This window comes from Mustela nigripes, chromosome 2 (assembly GCF_022355385.1).
Source record: "Mustela nigripes isolate SB6536 chromosome 2, MUSNIG.SB6536, whole genome shotgun sequence".
Lineage (NCBI taxonomy): Eukaryota > Metazoa > Chordata > Mammalia > Carnivora > Mustelidae > Mustela > Mustela nigripes.
In genome coordinates this window covers 11,698,135-11,705,049 of record NC_081558.1, presented here as the reverse complement: position 1 = coordinate 11,705,049, position 6,915 = coordinate 11,698,135, and positions in this window count along the sequence as shown.

Below are 6,915 nucleotides of genomic sequence, written 5' to 3'. Positions count from 1 at the left end.
TTGAATCTCCCTGAGGGCTAGTGATGATGAACATTTTTTCATGTGTCTGATAGCCATTTGTATGTCTTCATTGGAGAAGTGTCTGTTCATATCTTCTGCCCATTTTTTGATATAATTGCCTCTTTGGTGTGTGTTGAGTTTGAGGAGTTATTTATAGATCCTGGATATCAACCTTTTGTCTGTACTGTTATTTGCAAATACCTTCTCTCATTCCGTGCATTACCTCTTTGTTTTCTTGACTGTTCCCTTTGCTGTGCAGAAGCTTTTGATTTTGATGAAGTCCCAAAAGTTTATTTTCGCTTTTGTTTCCTTTGCCTTTGGAGACATATCTTGAAAGAAGTTGCTGTGGCTGATATCAAAGAGGTTACTGCCTATGTTCTTCTCTAGGATTCTGATGGATTCCTGTCTCACATTGAGGTCTTTTATCCATTTTGAGTTTATCTTTGTGTATGGTGTAAGAGAATGGTCGAGTTTCATTATTCTATATATAGCTGTCCAGTTTTCCCAGCACCATTTATTGAAGAGACTGTCTTTTTTCCACTGTATATATTTTCCTGTTTTATTGAAGATTATTTGCTTATAGAGTTGAGGTTCCATATCTGGGCTCTCTGTTCCACTGGTCTATGTGTCTGTTTTTACCAGGACCATGCTGTCTTGGTGATCACAGCTTTGTAGTAAAGCTTGAAATCAGGTAACGTGATGTCCCCAGTTTTGTTTTTCTTTTTCAACATTTCCTTGGCGATTTGGAGTCTCTTCTGATTCCATACAAATTTTAGGATTGTTTGCTTCAGCTTTTTGAAAAATACTGGTGGAGTTTTGATCAGAATGGCATTAAAAGTATAGATTGCTCTAGGCAGTATAGACATTTTAACAATGTTTATTCTTCCGATCCAAGAGCATGGAATGGTCTTCCATCTTTTTGTGTCTTCTTCAATTTCTTTCATGAGTGTTCTGTAGTTCCTCGAGTACAGATCCTTTACCTCTTTGGTTAGCTTTATTCTCAGGTATCTTATGGTTCTTGGTGATATAGTAAATGGAATCGATTTTTTCAAGATATGTCTCCAAAGGCAAAGGAAACAAAAGCAAAAATGAACTTTTGGGACTTCATCAAGAGCAAAATCTCTGCACAGCAAAGGAAACAGTCAACAAAACAAAGAGGCAACACACGGAATGGGAGAAGATATTTGCAAATGATAGTACAGATAAAAGGCTGATATCCAAGATCTATAAAGAACTTCTCAAACTCAACACACACAAAACAGATAATCATGTCAAAAAATGGGCAGAAGACATGAACAGACACTTCTCCAATGAAGACATACAAATGGCTATCAGACACATGAAAAATTGTTCATCATCACTAGCCATCAGGGAAATTCAAATTAAAACCATATTGAGATACCACCTTGCACCAGTTAGAATGACCAAAATTAGCAAGACAGTAAACAGCGTGTGTTGGAGGGGATGTGGAGAAAGGGGTACCCTCTTACACTGTTGGTGGGAATGCAAGTTGGTGCAGCCACTTTGGAGAACAGTGTGGATATTCCTTCAGAAATTAAAAATAGAGCTTCCCTATGACCCTGCAATTGCACACTGGGTATTTACCCCAAAGATACCGATATAGTGAAAAGAAGGGCCATCTTACCCCAATGTTTATAGGAGCAATGGCCAGTGGTCCATATACACTATTATGCTTCCATCAGAAAGGATGAATACCCAACTTTTGTAGCAATATGGACAGGACTGGAAGAGATTATGCTAGTGAAATAAGTCAAGTAGAGAGAGTCAATTATCATATGGTTTCACTTATTGTGGAGCATAAGAAATAACATGGAGGACATAGGGAGATAGAGAGGAGAAGGGATTTGGGGAAATTGAAAGGGGAGATGAACCATGAGAGACTATGTACTCTGGAAAACACCCTGAGGGTTTTGAAGGGGAGGGGGCGTAGGAGGTTGGGGGGACCCGATGGTGGGTATTAGGGAGGGCATGTATTCCATGGAGCACTGGGTGTGCTGCAAAAACAATGAATACTGTTATGCTGAAAAGAAATTAAAAAAAAAAAGAAATTAATAATAAAAAAAGAAGCTTAAAAAAAATCTAGTTAGTTCACATACAGTGTAACATTAGTTCCAGGTTGTGGAATTTAGTGGTGCAACAGTTCCATACAACACCCAGAGCTCATCACAAGTGCTCTCCTTCCTCCCCATCACCTGTTTAAATCACACCCCACCCACCTCCCCTCTGCAATCTCTGTTAGTACTCCAGAGTTATGGGTCTATTTCTTGGTTTGTCTCTCTTTCTTTCCTATGATCACTTATATTGTTTCTTAAATTCATATTTGAGTGAAACCATACATTTGTCTTTCTCTAACTGCCTGATTTCACTTAGTATGATATCCCCTAGATCCATCCATGTTGTTGCAAGTGGCAAGATTATATTCTCTATTTATGGCTGAGCAATATCCCATTATGAATGTATACCACATTTTCTTTATCCATTCATCTGTTGATTTTAGTGTCCTAGACTTTCTAAATACTGAGTTTGTCTTTACATAAGTTCATCTTTTATTCCTAGCCTTATCAAAGTATAGTTGATTATGAAAGCTGCACATATCTGATATATACATGTTGGTAAGTTTGCACATATGCATTCACCTGTGGTATCATGACTACAGTCAAGGTAACAAACACATCTGTCACCTCCCAAAGTTTCCTTGTATTATTCTGAGTAGATGTGTGTGTGTGTGTGTGTGTGTGTGTTGAGAATACTCACAATTTATCCTCCTAACATATTTTAAAGTATCCTATCCTGTATTATTAACTATACTCAGTCTATTATACATCAGATCTCTATAAATTACTCAACGTGCACAACAGAAAATTTACACCCACTGAGAAACAATTCCTTATTTCCTCTCCTCCCAGCCACTGACAACCAACATTCTATTCTCTGCTTTTGTGAGTTTAACGATTTTAGATACTTTATGTAAATGGAATCATGCAAGTACTTGTACTTCTATGTCTGCCTTATTTCACATAGCATAATGTCCTCCAGGTTCATTCATGGTGCCACAAATGACAGGATTTCTACACAGTATTTTAATGTATTTTAGCTTAATGTTGTGAGTAATGATATTCTCCCAAATTGTATCTCTGATACTGCTATTACATTAGGAAAGCTTTTGATTTTTTTTTGGTATTTATAAAGTATGTGCACTTTTGGGATTTCATTAATAATTTTAAATTTTTCTATAATATTTACATACTTTCTCCAAAAAATATTAATTTACAACACCTACTTACCTTTAGGTCTTTTTGCCTTGGTATGAAATCCCACAATACTGCTCAAATTTATAGTAAGAGTTGTGCTTCATTTCTTTCAAAAGTATAATCCCGGAGTTTTGTAATTTTATAAGATGTTCACCATAATTTAGGATATATAAAAATATTTTTATCAACTTAACTTGCATTTTTAAAATTCTTAGATATATTACAGTGTCTTTTAGAGCAATAAGTGTTTTGTGATTAACAAGAAAAAATAATGTTAAATCTGTCTCCGTATTCCCTAATAAATTTCTTTTTAGAAAGTTTTTAAAAAAAATTCCAGTTATTTAACATACAGTGTAATATTAGTTTTAGGTGTATGATTTAGTGATTCTAATATTTACTTTTTTTTTTTAATAAGTTCTACACCCAACAGGGGACTTGAACTCATGACCCCAAGGTCAAGAGTCGCATCCTTTATTGACTGAGTCAGCCAGGTACCTATGTTCCCTAATAAATTTCAATGTTTAATGTTAAGTGGGGAACAAGAGACCATACAATCTTTCAGAAGAAAATAGATAAATATAAATTTATATGAAGATATATAACCTTTGAGAATAGTTCTCTCTGAATAAAAAGTCTAAAAATAAGAGAAATAAGAGAAGAAATGATCAATAACTGGGCCATAAATTGAAAAAAAATCTTAATGATAAATTGCGTCATGCAGAAAATTAGAATATAAAAATAAAAAATAATGAAATCTTGCCATTTGCAACGACATGGTTGGAACTGGAAGGTATTATGCTAAATGAAATAAGTCAGAGAAAGACAAATATGATTTCACTTATATGTTGAATTTAAGAAACAAAACAGATGAATATGGGGGAAGGGAAGGAAAAATAAATAAGATGGAAACTGAGAGGGAAACAAGCCGTAAGGCACTCTTAACTATACAGAACAAACTGAGGGTTGCTGTAGGGGAGGAGTGTAGGGAGATGGGGTAATTGGGTGATGGGGAATAAAGAGGGCACTTGAAGGAATGGACACTGGATGTTATATGTAAGTAATGAATCATTAAATTCTACTCCTGAAACCAATACTACACTACATATTAACTAACTTGAATTTAAATAAAATCTTGGAAGAAAAAAATGATGACAGTTTGAAAGATGAAAAAAAGTCTACTATTTCAATTGTTGTTTATCAACACCTGGGAAATTACAGCTAATGTAATTCAAGAAGAAAAAGATGTAAGGGATGTTAAATAATGGAAAACACAACACCTTTCACTATGAAGATAATGGGTTGACTGGGGGTAGCGAGTTGGCAGCTGAAAACCTCTGGACTGAGTATGATTTTGGTAATGCATTTGATACAAAACACTTATGTAAAACCCAGGAGCCATTTTAAAGTAACATTCCATGGCAAGAAAATACATTTAATGTATTTAGCAATCATTGCTTCTATCTGATTCCAAAATGTTTTCATTACCATGGGAACTCTGAACTATTTTTGTAACTTTTCTGTAAATGTAACATTATTCAAAAACAAAAATCACAAAAAGAAAAAAGGGCACAAGAGGAAAAAAACCCAGTAGTGTTTATATGTGCAGTTACATTTAGAAAATAGGTCACAGGGCCACCTGGGTGGCTCAGTCAGCTAAGCCTCCAACTCTTGATCTCAGCTCAGGTCTTGATCTCTGGTGGTGAGTTCAAGCCCTCCCGCTGGCCCCCACACTGGGTGTGGAGCCTACATAGGAAAAAATAGGTCACAATCGTTTCACATGTTAACACAAATATAAATCTCCTAGAATAGGAACTGGAAACTTGCAAATACACAGTAAATGAGAATGATGCCTTTGTTAAATTAGCTAAAATTTCTTGAGGACCTCCATGTGTCAAATACATATATTGTGTTTTTTATGCCTTAGCTTTCTTTATTATCATTACTATATTTTTATTTCACAAATGAATATGTGTTTGCAGTAACACAGTGATAACAATGAACAGGTTAGGTTTTTATTAAGCAATAGAGACAATAAAAAACCCTCCCAAGCATCATCTCTCTTAATTTAATCCCCATGTTAACCTTCTGAAGTGGGTACTTCTATTCTCCCAACTTTACAAATGTGGAAGCTGAGGCACAGAACATTAAGGAACTTAACAGATCAGAAGATGTATGAATGGACTCGTATGCCCTAACTGTGTGGAATCCCAGAGAATGTTTCTTGTTTGAATGAATAAATGAAGATTTTCCAGATGAAAGAATACAGGGGCGTCTTGACAGAGGAGAACAGTGGTGTTTGTGATGGCTGCCAAAAAACTGAGAGGAGGAGAAATTGAGAGACGGAGGAATGGAGTTGTGTAAAATGCTTTAATTAAGTGGACTCTCACCGGCAACTTATCCCCATTTGTACCGCCCAAAATTCATCCTCTGAGAGCTTTGACTGCCCCCCCTACCTGTTTTCCACAGCAGGCACCCTGATGGCATTGGGGCACCTCTAGTTCTCTGTGTCCTTGATTTCCTGGCAGACGGATATCCAAGGAAGGGCATGGAAGTGGCGTCAGGTACCTGTTCTCTGAGAGGGCTTGGCTGAACTTCTCCTTCCCAGACAGTTGAGCTGTAGATGAGGCGAGGACATTGCATATTTACTATTTATAGTTCCTTGGAGGTTGGATTCTGACAATTCTCATTAAGTTAATTGTGCTGTTATTACTCTGCTCTCTGAGAAACTTGTTTCCCATGGGTGAGGGAACCAAAATGAAAAAGAACTTCTCCTCTGCTGTGGTTGTCCTCTTGGGAACATCTTGGATGTCAGATATGTCTATGCCACCTCATGGCCCCCCTAAGTCATGGTGTTCTTTTCTCCATGGGCCTGAGCATCATTGTTTTCTTTTTCAAACATTTCCTCAATATTTGACATGGAATTTCTTGGTCTATCAAAGACAGAAACAGGTGTATTTTTCAAGAGTCCGTGAGTCCCAAGCATTTCAACTTGGGATTGTGAACAGGGATCTGAACCACATCCAACTCCCAACAAGTGTTGAGTAGTTACATGGAAGAAGAGTAGAGATGGGTCATTGTGTTTGGTGGAGGGTAATAAAAAAAGCTCATAATTTGACTGCACACGTAGACTTTTCTTTGAAAAAGTCCCCCAGGTCCACTTACTTAGCTTTTTTTCTCCCCAATCTGGAGTAAACACGTTCATATCTTTAAGCTCACATGGCAGAATTTTTCTGGCTATACTCCCCAGGCAGGCTATTTAGAGCATTCTTTCCCAGAAGGATCATCTACTTTGGAAATATTAGTAACTGACAACAACTTAGAGCACAGGTTGGCAAACATTTTTGTGAAGGATTGGATACTAAATATTTGGAGGGGGGGTTGTGGGCTCTATGTTCTTTGTTGCCACTTCACTGACACTATAGTGCATAAACATGTATAGACAGTATGTGCACAAGTGGGCGTGGCCGTCAGTATGAGTGTCCTGTGGCTGCTCTAACAATTCATCAAGAACTAGGTGAATTAAGACAATGGGCACCTACTTTGTTACAGTTCTGGAAGGCCAGAATTCTAAAATCCAGGTCTCAGTAGTGCTGTGCTATGTCCTGAAGCTCTAAGAGGAATTCTATTCCCTGCTTTTCCTGCT